At 33.1% G+C, this 15293-nt stretch overlaps 1 long non-coding RNA gene across 1 annotated transcript; it reads left to right on the top strand.

The window, feature by feature from the left end:
* The first annotated feature begins 1953 nt into the window (after positions 1–1953).
* On the top strand, positions 1954–5832 carry LOC127843674 (uncharacterized). The gene is made up of 4 exons (XR_008032278.1): positions 1954–2056; positions 3142–3231; positions 4662–4785; positions 5738–5832. It is a non-coding gene; the product is annotated as an uncharacterized LOC127843674 (long non-coding RNA).
* Positions 5833–15293: the final 9461 nt, after the last annotated feature.

Below are 15293 nucleotides of genomic sequence, written 5' to 3'. Positions count from 1 at the left end.
TAATAATTAAAATTAATATCATTTTTTTGCACCTTAACATTCATGTGAAGTCAAAAACCATTCATACCGATGACCTATTGACCCTTTAAGGCGTAAATATGGGGATTTCGGTACTAGGCGGGCGAATGTAGAATTACCGAAATCCCCTTTTCATCATCGCACATTAGTGTAACATAAATTTTAACACAATATATGTAGGGAAACTCATATGATTCGCGTAATGTGAAAATGATTATTATGCTATAATTCGACCACGAAACTTGACGTGACTTAATACCGGACATTATGGAATGGAGCTACGCTTGTCGTATTTGACATAAGACCCATTTTCGCAAATTGTCTTATCAATGCTTATATGAATTTGATTGCTATAATCTAATGCGTATTCGACACGGAATTATTGTCAAGGTTTTTCATTTTGTCGTGCTCAATATGATGAATTTGTACTTTTAAGCGACTAACATTTTTATTCGAGCCGATCGTCGAGTCCGAATGGTGAGTATAAGAGCAATTTACCAGTACAAATAAATCTTACTTGTGAAGAGAACGCTACCGTACTATAAAATAATCTTGATAATAAGTCATATCATTTCTCGACAGAAAATGAAAACAGTATCCATATTGATGTCAGCAATGTCCCCTGCTATGATAAATATTGACAAAATATTGTTATAACGATCGGTCTCATAGTTTGGTAAAATGCGTTCTTTTGTAGTATTTCGCTAAATCTGACTTAATATTTTACAAATTATACTTAAACGCTAGATCGATTAATTGTATACGGTTGGTTTAAACACCACTGCTCTCTGTGAATGGACATCAATGGCGGCGGTTGTAAGCTATTGAAACAATCACTGAAAAATCTCATTAGAATTAAATACTAACGTTCCCAGCATTCGTTATCGGGTTACCGCTGGTAGTAGTTATTTCAGAAGTGTTGGACTGGCTATGATGAAATGTGTCCGCATCACTTAAATACGCGTGTAAGCGATTATTTATAATTTTTAACACGCACATCAAGCTAATAATACACAAAATAAAACGTGCAGCAATTTAAGTATGGCCCTTTAAGTCATGGAATCTCCTTTTGTTGATTCAACGGCATGATAATATGTCAGTGCTTCCCAATGATCTATAATGTCTAACAAGTCAATTAGGTGTACAACACAACAGCTAAATGAAACTATATCATAATATGTTAAATATAAAATATTTTCCCGAAATGCAGAACTGTGAACTTATGTTTTATTACTCATATTTATTGTCCTACATTACAAGAATACACGATTGGCGTATTATTTTTGATGAAAAAGCAATGATGCTTCTAAAAATTAAGTTATCATAACAATTTATAAAAAATAAACAGGACTCGTCATACACAAAGAATATTACTAAATTTAAATAAACTTTCTGTCGTCTCATAAACAATCATCAACCAAGCAATCAACAATCATCAACAAATCAATCTATAAGATACACATTTGTACGAACTAATTATATAAATAATAATTCTCAATAAACACACTAATAATACAACGGTTTGAATGAAATAAGGCTACTAAAAACAGAACAAGACACACATTCATTCAAAGGTTTTACAACTATCAGAGAGACAAAACACTCCAATAGTTCACATTGCTTCCGTTACAAGAAAATAAGATAAAGATAAAACGTAATTCGTGTATAGTAATTATGATAATAAGGATGACTTATGATCCCACCATCCGGGATATTTAAACTAGAAAGTGACTTGTACAAACAAATACGAATGTATCATTCAGCAGCTGTCTGGACACGACCGGAAGCTATCATATCATATGTCATCATATGGCATCAACCGTGTACGGTAACATGAACGATGATTTTAATTGGCTGAACAGCTGTGAACTTACAATGCATTTTGCTAATAAATAGTGCGGGATTTGTTGTTCATAGTCGTAAACACTGTTTTCCCTACAATCAAAAATAAATCGCGTGCTATAAGTCGCAAAATCACTTTTGGTTCCGACACTCGAAGAAGAAACTCAGCCAACTGTGCTTCAAAATAATTATACGTGTAAGTGTTCAACATTTTAATTACTGCTTCGTTTAAGCTTGTGATGCGTAGATAAAACTTCATTGCCTGTTTTCTCATAAATGAGTAAGCAATTTTAATAATTACTTATAATAATGCTATATAAGGTTTGTTGTTATGCAAATTGTTTATTTTTAATCGACTCGATTTATGAAATTGTTATGTTGAAATATTGAAACATATTGAAATGTGCGCGTGTTGCTTATTTTGTCTGTTAAAGCATCCGTTCAAGAATTATACGGTTTTTGTGGTAAGTGCTGATACTGTCATGTTAAGTTGTATCGTTTGCGTGTTCTTATAAAATATGCATTGATCATTGTATATCATGAATTAGACGTGATTTTATACCAATACCGATACTAGAAATGTATCCAAACTTTTTATCCTGTTTTATCATTTTGTAAGCAATGTTTTGCTAGCAAATAAAAATAATAAGTTTCTCAATTTGGAAACTTACAGATTACAAGATAACACAGGTTTAGTGCTACATAGCTAGAGTGGGGTAGATTTAATCATACTGTCTTCGTTGTCTCACTATGTCAAGATTTACGCTAGAGAGGTTTTGCAGTTGACTACTGCTTTTTCGTAGTTAGACCAGCTTAGTCTGGTATGACATTTTAAGACAGATGTTCTGCAAGATTTTGAAAATAGGAATACACTTTAAACATGGTTATTTTTACGTTTCTTTTTAAACGATATACATGTAAATGAGACTCTATAAGGTACGTGGGGCTGCATGGATTTAAGCAAGAATCATAGCTCAACAAACATCTGCGAATATCACTGTATCATTAACTAAGCATTGTAAATGTAATTAAAAAAAGTTTGTAAGCTCATAATAAAATATAAAACGACTACATGCGAAACACCATAGGATAAAATGAATGCATCAACAGCAACACTATAACCTCGGCGTGATTCGAGATGATGGCGCCACGTAGTCGAGCAAAATATCTACATGCATGTTTAAACTTATTATACAATGACTACGCGTTTGTTTGTATCGCTGCGTATATAAGACGAATCGTTCAAAATGCCCTTAATATTAATGTTTTTTTTGTGTTAAGGATACAGCTCCACTATGAACAAAATTTATCTGGTGCAGCTGCTTGTTGGTTGCTTTGCTCTGATGACTATGCCACAAGTTATCGAAGGCGGTAAGTAAATGGACGTTTCCAAAAATCAAATGGACGTTTCCAAAAAGCTAAGTCTTTCACACCCGACATGGTTGAAACGTTCAGTTGCTTTAAAGTGCTTACTTATTTTTACGTTATGTGTTTCAACATAAACACATGTCGGGACAAAATCAATTACGTTTCACTCGAAATATTGTTTTTCAAATACCAGATACGACCAACCCGATTGCTGGTAGTTGCAACTGTTGGAAGCTCTGTTTATACCATACCGCCGCCCAGAATCCAGGCGGCACTTTAATTAAGAAATACTGTCGTAATGAAATGATTCTGTTGACACGACACAATACAATTTAAAACGACAGACGACACTTAAAGACAATACGTGATATTTCAACATTTTATTGTCGCATTGTCGCGCGTATATTTGCCAGAAAAAGTAGAATGGCATTGGAGTGTCGTCCTAAATGTTTGCTTATCGTTGCTTAATCATAAGTCGTGATGTGTTTACCTTCAATTATTATCTTTCGACCTCAGAAGGCGACAGGCGACATTCAAAAGGAGAAGGCAAATTACGACAAGCAAAATTTCAAACGACAAAGGACATTATATCGCTAAAATATCGGCAAGTTTTGAATGTTGACCTTTACCCATGCTGCACAACAGACGACATTTAAATCGACGCACGACATTCTATCAAAGTTACTTGATAATCATCGAATCGGACAGCTTATTCTTTTATGAATGAAATTGACGCCAAATTGATAACAAAAATCGGCGGAGAAATGTATAGTGTTCGCGCATTTACTTAAACATACATATTTAGAAAGCATATGCTCGTGTTGAAATCGCAGTCATATTTGTTTTATCATATTTTTATGCCGACTTACCCATGGTCAGGTTTAAAGATACTTGGAACTTGTAATTTGTTCTTACTTACCGCGGATTATTCGACAATACATTTAGGACATGGCACGAGTTGTCATTTAATACCATATTTTATTAAACGAGTTCAGGAATTGTGTTAGTAAGTGAGCCTTTGGCGAGCTTTCTAACGAATTTCCTGGACGAGTTTAATAAAACATGGTATGATATGACAACGAGTGTCAGATCTTGTTTATCACATACTTTTACATGAGCAAATGAAATAAATAATAACGCAAACATAATCATAAATACCGAATGTTGTTAACATTTCGTAACATCATTTGACGTTGCAACGTCATTTCAGCAAAATAACAAAATTCGATTGGTCAATAAACGAAACCTAAGCCAATGAAAACGCTTGAAAAGTATATTACACATGTGTAGGATAAAAATATTTGTAATGGTTATATTACATGGGAAACAGGGTATGGCATGTGATAAACTATGATTCTAAATAATATTTCTTCATTTAACTTTGATATGCTTATATGATTTACGCAACTTTTGCAATGTATCTCCCGTTATAGAGTTTGTGTGTGTTTGCAAAGACACATGTGATGACTGTTTCCCAGAGGACCATGGCAAATGTCCAGTGGGGGAGGGCGGACAAGGTCGTCATTGTTGTCTCGAATTAGGGCAGATCGATGAGTGGTAAGTTTTTGTTAGATATTTAACAAATTAAACTCTTTTCGTGACCCTAATTCAAACTCGATATTGATAGTGTCAGGATAAACATAAGAACTAATTGTTATCAATATTGAATCATACATGTGACCCCTAAAATGGTAACAATATTAGTTTAGATTTGAGCTGATGACCTAGTTATTTGCAAATATAATATTTAATATATATAATATAATATTGCACACACATAGTCTTACCTCGCGTCATAAAGATTACATAATACATGTTGCCTCTAGAGTAGTAAAACTTTGTTTAAGGATTTGACCATGTAGATATGACCTGGGAACCTAGTTTTGGGACGCACGTGACACAGGTTCGAAATATGAATGGAAAAACAAAACATGAATTGATATATGTAAAATAAAATATAACCAAATGCAACCTAACTAAGCATGTAAACTGTTATATCGGTTTGCATGCGTTGTGCGGCTGCTATTTAAAATTATAAAGGCACACGTTTACAGTGTTGGCTGTAAACAGAGACATGGTTTCATGTGAAAGTACTCTCGTTTTGTACGATAAGTAATAATATTGTTCATGTTTATTGTACTTTAATCGTACCAATATATTCTTTAAATGCAATATGTTCATTTATTTGAAATAAATGACTCATGCTTGAATCACAGTCCGTCGTTTACTAATTTTATAAAAGATCTCAGAAGTTTTAAATCTAATATTTAAACATTTTTATTTTATTTTAAAGAATTGTTTTTACGCGCCACAAATATGTGCTGATACATTGTATTGATTGACCGGAGCTTATTTGCTTTGTGATAAATATACGATTTTGACTTTATTTACAAACATATACTTATACTTTATCTGTAAAACGCTCACTTTCGACTTTATCATCAAATCTAAAAGTTGTTCACACTTATTTTTACCTTGTACGTTGATCATCTGCAAATTCTTATTTCAGAACGCAACGATATCGCCTCGACGACGTGTAAAGGATTTCATCATTATACTTTATCCCTTCTTGTCTGTATTGTGAATGTAGTAATAAACAAGCGAGGTGTTATGTGACATCTTGCATGGTCAATATAGCATTAATTTAAACTCAGACAATTCACCAAGAAAAACACTTTCGTAAATTTCCGATGATCATGCATTAACTTAATTTGTCAATAAATATATATTTTAATGACAATACATGAACCAACACAGCAATTCAATTAATACCCATACTTTAAAACCCGTATCACAACCACGTCCTAGAGGTAACAATAGACATTATCTAACCAGCGCGTCCGACTTACTTTAAGATAACTGTGAAGATAAACGCAGCTTAATTTGACCCACACATAATGTCATTATGCTGTTGCCTAGTTCATTATGCATGGCCCATGACAACAGCCAATTTCACAAATGCATGTCACATAAAACACTGTACTGATGATTGTTTGACATAGTTTTGCGGGTCAGTGTCATTATAACAGTTTAAGGTCTACATTCACTGGATTTTAAAGTCCACTTGCATACCTTCAACGCGTTGCATACACGACTCTCGCGTTGTGATTTTGGTTTGGTAATGATACGATGCGTAAAACATTAAAAATCTGTACAAGCATTGTATTTCTGATACAAAATACACGTATGCGTAATTATATCACGGTAAATCGTCCATGTAGACTGTTGAAACACATTGGGGTAACTGTAATTACTCGGCTGAATGGTCCGAAGTATTTCTTTGAGTTAAACTTGTTGTCTTGGCATTCAAAGTATGGAACAAGACATTCAAAATAAGAAAATAAACAACGAACTATAACTCTGAAATACTAAAGAAAGTGCCATGATACATATACTCTGTGCTGTTTCTCGGAATTACACACGATTATATTGTATTATCCACATATTCAAACTATACGAAACATGTAATTATGGTCCTCATTATTGGCTTATCTCTAAAAGCCATATATCATTACATTAAGAAGTGTTGCAAGGCATGCAATACTTGTCCCACACAAGAAACAAAGTATGCAAACAATAAAAGCAAGCTGTGATTATTGCACTTTGCATTCACTGGTTTTGTCATCTATAAATGACACGTTTTATGATATAATGGTCACTGTGGTGTTATTCTCCGCACACAAATTTCTCTGAGTAACAATACTAAGTATAATCCTGAATAGTAAGTTCAAGTCCTGTACGCTGCACTTTCCTATAATCCATATCCCATTATCATTTTCTTTTGAATTCTTTAATACCCCAGAGTTATGTTCCGCGCAAGAAGAAGAAAAGAACTGTACACCATTCAAGCGAATGTTATACCTAAAAAAACACTTGCAAAAGAGATTTGATACGTGTACCATGTATCTCCTCTACATTTTCTTCATGATTTTACAAAGTTTATACTGACATTTACGTCGGCATGAGTTTCAAAAATTGACATGACAGGCATCCGCAAATAAAAGCGAATACCGTATTAGTACGTATGTGATGCATATCGGATTATGTGAGTTATGTTCATATTTATTTAATACAAATATTGAAAACACAACAAACATTCCGACGACATATTTATTAAGTTGGCATTAAGTTGGCATGCCAATTGAACTATGGGCAACTGTTTCGATTACATTTGTAACACTGGTGTTTTCACTACCAACGTTATATTTGTACACGTTGTTATCAACATTTAGGAATTTATCAAATACACACTTTGTTTTTCAAGAACTCATTTGATTAAAAGCATCAAATAGGGTATGTCGTAAACCTCAACTATCGGGAAAAACTACAAAAAGTAGTTATACATATTTATAATAATGGATCTAGTTAGTACGAACAATTGAATGAAATTACCGCTCGCATGTCCAGACACAGAGCACACCACAGTATGAATAAAACCGTTTCGCAATATTTATAAACATTCTAGAGAATATGTTCGAAATTATCAAAATTGAATGACAATTCAGCCTAAAATACAACAAACACAAATTCAGGATTGGCATTACAAATATTTGGAAGTAAACAAAGCTAAAATCAGTCATTGTATCGCTGCAATTCTACGTCGCTACATAAACGTATGCAACATTTCAACGAATGTACGGAGCGACATGTTTCTTCGGCAAAGTGCAAATGTTCTCTCTTCGTTGTCGTTTTCAATAACTGAACAATAATTATTACATGTTCAAAATAAATGAAAATACTGAAGAAAATGTTTGTAAAATATTTGTTTATTTAAGGATTCACTTTGTATATCAGACCCTTTAATATTTTCAAGTTTGTCGAATGTTTTAAAAAGGTAGGTTTAGTAGCTCTTACTTATTCCTTGTTCCTTATTGAAATGCATCATTTAAAAAAAGTTACTTTTTTCATTACATGTGTTTGCATAATAATAATTCATCGATATGATAGTTTAATATGTTTAATATACCGTAGTTGTTTTAAAGATAGTGCAGTGTTACTGAGGATTTGTGAATGAATTAATTATTTTTCTTAAATTATTTATTAGTTTACTAATATGATAAGCAACATTCCATGACCCTTTATAGATAATGTATTTGACGGACAAAACGGAAATAGAGCCATAACTGAAACAATTTGTTCAGCGATAAAAAGACATATGAACATACAATACTCTTAATAAGAAGTTATCAAGGCTGCCGAGTCTCTGCATATAAATACAAATACATGGACTGAAGTTGTAAGGTTGTCAACCACGTACCAATAGTATCATAATCACAAACTATAGTATTGTTGACATATAAATCATTTACATTTCAAATTGATACAGAAAGTATCATTTAAATTGTATTCTAAAATCATGTACACAATCTGTATACAAAAACAAAATGGGAAGCGAGACTATAATACCCGAACCTCATATTATAATTTGTTGCTTTTTCCAGATACATTATGTAATTATCTCGTAAGGGACCAAATTATCGACAACATCTAATTTCCTGAAAAGTATGACTTATTTCTGACATTAAAAAACATACATGAAAAGGGATTTATGTTTGCAATAAATCTTCCGCCATTTGAGATGATTTCAACAGCAAATAGTTTAAAATGTCTACATCAATCGTAACGACAACTCTTGACATTAAGCCTCTCGAAACACTGAGAGTTGTGTCCATTAAAAATGTGTTACTTTTATGTTCACTGTTTTAAAATATGTTTATTTCACCATATTTAGTACAATTGGTTGAACATTACAAGTATCGAAACATATAAGTAGTAAATAGACGAATTAAACATATTTGCCATCGCCAGGCTGTACTGAACAATTCAGATTGTATCTTGCTGAATAAGTGATACATGTTTTAACCAGATACCAAAAACAAGGATTTCAAATGATTAATACTTAAATATATATTTTTATACAAGGACTGCCCATAACAGACACAATATGTTCAATATATTAATTGCAAAATAATGTGATATATATTTTTATCCTACAGCTAAATGATTTTATAGAACACAATACGACCCATAAAGAATAGATAACGTTTATCCCACACCTTGGTTTATCCCACACCTAGATATGTGTGGAGGAAGGTCAAATTACTCGGATTCAACTATAATCATTTGAGAAAATATCGAATCAGATTCAACAAAGCAAACAATTTGATACCAAGATGTAATATATTTTAAACACAAAATGCAATAAAAACAGCAAAAAACATGTTTTACAAATATTAAGAGCGCGTGCTCTTGACGTCATTATAAACACATCAAAGGACACAAGTTTTAATTCGCAAAACCATATTTTACGACACAGCAGACAAAATGACTTGATTGCGTCATTCAGGTCATTGGGTACGCATTCGTTTAACGAATTGGAGTGTGTGTGTTTACGATGGATTATTATAATATTATGAATGTGAATAACAGTGTTGGGATATAAAACTGGAAGGAAACTGATGAGACTGCATTTTCGATTTCGTTAAAATGTCGAATGTACGCGAATAACGCGACGTTTTGTTGAACAATTGATGGATTATATTTAAGAAAAGTGTCAGTGAATTTAGACTTTAGACTTTTCGAAGGAAATCGTTGTTGAATTAAAAGGGAATTTCTTTGATTAATGAGTCGTTTCCTTGTCAGTCGATCAAAGAATGTCTATGCACAAAGTATAGCCTGCTTACATACAGTACTTTAAAATGGAAAAGATAGATGGCGATGAAGAAATGTGTCCAGACTTTTAACTCGTCATGAAATCAAATTATACTTTACGAAAATAAACATGGTTATTACACAACTTCGGTGAGAAGAACAATAACCAGTAGATGTTTTACTTTTCTATGTCAGTGAGTAAAACGTGTTTAAAAAGAAGAGTTGTTTATAGACTAAAATTAACAATATCGGCGGGGATAAATGCTGAATCATGCTTCACGTAGGTGTCTACACATTTTGCAAATTTCAAAAAGGGAACCATTTTTGTTTTTGGTATTTTACATTGGTAAAAGAAGAATTGAAGTTTAAACACAACCGTCTGTGTTCTACTTGAGTGTGTAACATTTTGAACGCTGATTAAATTTGAATCGAGGCGAATTGCGATATTGTGTCTCGTTACTGTTCTTTTGCGAGGAATTCTTAAGGACTATTTCGAGTTCAGTAAACGGAAAATATCACAATTGATATTACTAGGCAATGTTTGATTCAGTAAATTTAATGTGTTTTGCTTTTATTTTATCAATTAAAGACTACTATTTTGATTGCATCAGCAATAAATTAAATAAAAAAATATTGTAGGATAAATCGAATAATATGTTAGTGTGATTGTGTACTTAAATGTATCCCATTCGTCTCAGAAAGGCTTACAATATAAAGAAGTGAAACTGCAGCTGCTGGAGCAGTATTGAAGTCTTATTATATACAATTAGTTGGTTCTTTATTTAAGGCAAGTGACCGATTGCCCAAACAGTACAAAACAGCACAAAACAGCACTCCTTGTAAACCTTTCTTCACTCGTGAGATTAATTTAAGTACACTATCACACTAACATGGTAGTCTCTATATTGCAAATTAATTAATGTGATTTCATATAAGTGAGCTTTTAAATGTTTGCTGAATCTTTGTAATTGTACGACTTACGTTTTTTAAATATTTAAATGTCCGTCTGTGAACATTATCTTAAAAATTATTACAGATAAAAGTCGCATTTCTAGTCGATATAGTGTATTTAGCCAATCACAGCGACAAAGCACTACTAAAGAGATTTAATAGCGGGCTATTCAAGCCACAATGTACAAAATATATTTTAAGGCATTTTAAGTGCGGTATTATTTTGTGTAGCCATGTAAGTCTATATATTACACTCTAAATAATAACAAGAACACAACAACCGTATGTCCATATTATACTTAATAATGCGATCGTCCTCGAATGACAAAATTGACCGCACGTAAACAAAAGTCCGCCCATACTTAAGGCAGAGTCGGAGGAGGCAGTGCATAGTCTTAAGTCAGGGGAATCTTTGGGAGTGGATAAAGATTCTTCCGCGTTGATTAAGCAGAGAGGAGAGGTTACAACCACAGCAATGACGGCCAAAGGATGTGAGAGGAGAAGAAGTGGCCCAATGAGAGGACCCAGTCACTGGTAATACCCCAACCTAAAAGGGGCAACCTCCATTTTAGCGAGAATTATACCATACCATCAGGCGTATCAATCATCCGAGCAAAGTCATGCTACGATTCGTTCTCAATCGATTGAAAAGTAAGACCGAGACACTGTTGGCCGAAGAGCATGCTGGTTTGAACGGCAAGTAGCATAAAGAAGTTACCAGCTTCAAGTTCTAGGGCGCAACCCTGTCACTGGATTCTAGTACACGTGATTTCATAGATGTTGTTTTTTTTAAAGTTGGGCACCATATAATTCTTAGTAAAAAGGTGACCATGGTGCCAGTTTTGACCTCATGGGCGTGCTTTGAACCAACATTGTAAAGGACCTTTCTGCTAGATTGCACACACACTATTAAAGCTCTGAGTCTTTTGGTTTTAGAGAAGACGATTTTTTATGTTTGTATTTGGAAATTAAATAATAACGATTAAAAACAATAATGAAATAGAAAGAGTGGTCACACATATTCCGAGATTATTTTGTGAATTTTTATAAAAATCTGCTCAGCGGTTAAGGATTTTAGGACGATTTGTCTTTGATTAAAAAGTTCACGAACACGCACAAAACAAGACGAACGAAATGCGATCTCATAAGCTAACCATGTGCACGTTGTGTACAGGTATGCTTAAATACATTGCACATTTTCAATTTAAACAAAATTTGGTATTATAACTCTGAAGTAAACAAGCAAATATATTACGCACGTCCTAAGGATTTAGTAAACTATGTTGTACATTTGCGCGAATCGCTTTCCAAGAGAAAAACTATTTAATTTTTGCTAACGAATTAATCTTTCAGAACTGACGATATGTTAACACGTAATTAAATGTTTCCGTTTGACGAGTACTCAGAAAAATTATCTTACTTGCTATTCTTACTGAATATATTTGTATTTCAGGCGATATTCACGTACAGTACAATCAGAGACGCTGGTAGGTCTTGTTGCGTAATGCATTATAATTAGTAGTGCATTTATTTCGTTTTAATAATACAGTTATCTAACTGTCAAAGATTTTCTGTGTTAACGTTTGGTCGATCGTATCATTCAGATATTGGTACAGATACACCTCTACTACATATACTGTACGAGTATATGCGCCCATGGCTGTCAGCTAGAACGTGCTAACGACAGGAAAACTTGAATTGCTGCTAGAGTAACATTCACACTTATTATAAATACATATTCACAGCTCTGCTCTTTAAGTGTTTTTTTTTTAATTTCCATTGTAGGCAACATGCTGCGGAAGGCACCTATCAATCTCTTTTACCAATCTCTCGATGACTTGAAGAATACGAGACGATAAGGAATTCAGGCCGTTAAATATGCACATTCGTGGTTTCTCCATTGTAAACATACAGAACATACAGCATACGATCCCATTAAATGGCATGGTAGAGAATATAGTTCAATTTAATAATCACTTATCTACTGAATGGTTATATGTAAATCAGAGCAGCCGAATCGTAACTTTGTGTAATAGACATGATATACAAATACACCACTTACAAATTCATATACAAGAAACTGGTTTTATGATGTATTTGAGTATATACATTTGTGTCCGATCCCCAACGCTCAAACAATGATTGATATGAACTTGAAACTTCATACATCTCATTGAGGAGAAGAAGTGCAGGGAAAAAGTTCCGTTACAATTAAAAAAGGGTTTTGACTTAATGTACATTGTTTTCATACTAACATAGTTTTGCTCATAGCAAGATTAAAAATTGTCTTATTGTGCAAAATGTTCTTGGCGATAAAATAATTATTATTTTGCGAAGGCAATCGGGCGTCAGGCGATACAATCTACTTGCTGAGTTGTAATGTAGTCTTATTATTGCCAATGTTTGGTTCTGTATTATTGGACTTTACACTCGTGCCGATGAGCCACTGTATACATATCTCTGGGGTAGCCCAATTTTCCTTTATTTACCATCCTTGAGCATTCATATATATTCGCTTTAATTTTTAGATTATCTTTTCCGCAAATCGTATTTGTTATAAAACTGTTCAATCTGTAGTTTTCTTTAAATGTTGATTCACATGGGAATAAAAATAACTATTTCAAGCAAAAATGTCACCGAAATAATTATAACGTTTTCAGGTCTCTTGCAATGACCTTTCCAAGGCGGTTACCCCAGATTTATTAATCTTTCATATTTGTGTATGCTTAATGTATTCAATATTGTCAATTATCTAAACGTTTTTTTACGTTAATACTGCTGATGTAAGCATGAGGTAGCATCATATGATCGATTTCAATCCCGTTGCAGGGACCGTTCGAAGGCTGTGACCGTAGTTTTGTTCATGTATGTTCATGTATGTGCTTTGGTATGTACGTATATATATTGACTGGTGCATTTATTATGTGTCTCAATATTTGGTAATTGGTTTCTTGTCATAAATAAAGAACCGAATTTGTATAATAAGGGTTTTCGTACTGGTGCAGCTTTGTATTCATCTCAAACCCTACATATTTTATAAACTTATAATTAGACACCACATAAGGCAGGAGTATTTTTTAAATTTTTTTATTACAGGCACAAATTTTACCAAATGATGTTTATGTTTATGTATATGTTTATGATTTCCCTATAAGTTACGCAGCCCTTTCTATTCCAATGCATTTTATTTGCAGTTTATTAATAATGTTTAATATTATTATAATATCACAAGACTACTGATTAATTATTGATTGATACATAAACTCGCAAGTGTGTTAGCTTGTAAACATAACTTTCTTTATTGGATTTTTTTTTAAACTAACACGTCTGTTTCAGTAGCAGCTAGATGTTTGTCACACACGTGACCTAATATACCCAACATCACTTTGGCACAGAAATAGCAGCCGTTCCCATAGCATGACATATTTCATGTTTCAATTCAATTGCCTGATATCCAAGAAATGTGAAAGTGATTTGCTCCAAAAACTTATTCTTATTCCATAACAAATGTTCGGGTTCGAGAGAAAATAACGCAAACGTTGATGGAGGACCGGATATGTACTTACAAAATTTCACTGAAAATATTGTTTTGGACCGCAACATTTACATCCTAATTCTTTCGGCAAAATTTTCCATGTGTATAAAACCTTATTTTGTACCATTAATCCAATTCAACTCTCACTGATTAATCGATAGAAATGCTAATTGATCAACTATTTCTGTACCCGAATCATAACTAAACTTCAAACCAGATTTGGACAAAAGTAGAAAATTCAATACTTGCATAATTATTAAATATTTATTAGTGATTCACAAGACTGAAAGGTTTGTTTGTATGTTAGACTGTTGTTTACACTTTACACTCTTTTACTTAATCCCGATTTTCTATTGGACATATAATAATAATACAATCTTCTGAAACTAAAAACTGTCATGTTACTAAATGTATATGCCTGTTTAGAGCTTCTTGAAAACAATGAAATAATGATCTCGAATTCTGATGTCTGGAAACGGGAATTCTGTGCAAAATATACTCTCCAATTGGCAAACATGTGAGACGTGTTATTTTTAAATTTGTAGTTGAGCTGCGTAAAGTCAGCACAAGCTGTACTATGCCAACATATTCAAATTCCAAAGTGACATTGACCTTTAAACTAGTTTCATACGTCTTGAAGGACGCTCGATAAAAAAAGTGAACATGTTTTAGTAAGTTGTTGTAAACAAGTCTTATGAAATTAATTTACTGTCCACATAAGCTGCATCATTTTCTTATGTGAACTTTAACCTTAAGTATGAACTTGACATTTTTAGCTAGGAACACAGGTCTTGCACGCGACAAACCAATTCCACATGCTGAACAGTAACAGTCTGGACAACATATGTCATGGCTAATTTTGCATTTGACCTATGTGAACATAATTTTAAGATTGCATGATTAATGATAACATTACATTTCTGACCAG

Source organism: Dreissena polymorpha, chromosome 9 (assembly GCF_020536995.1).
Source record: "Dreissena polymorpha isolate Duluth1 chromosome 9, UMN_Dpol_1.0, whole genome shotgun sequence".
Lineage (NCBI taxonomy): Eukaryota > Metazoa > Mollusca > Bivalvia > Myida > Dreissenidae > Dreissena > Dreissena polymorpha.
This window is presented reverse-complemented; position numbering and strand designations above follow the sequence as displayed.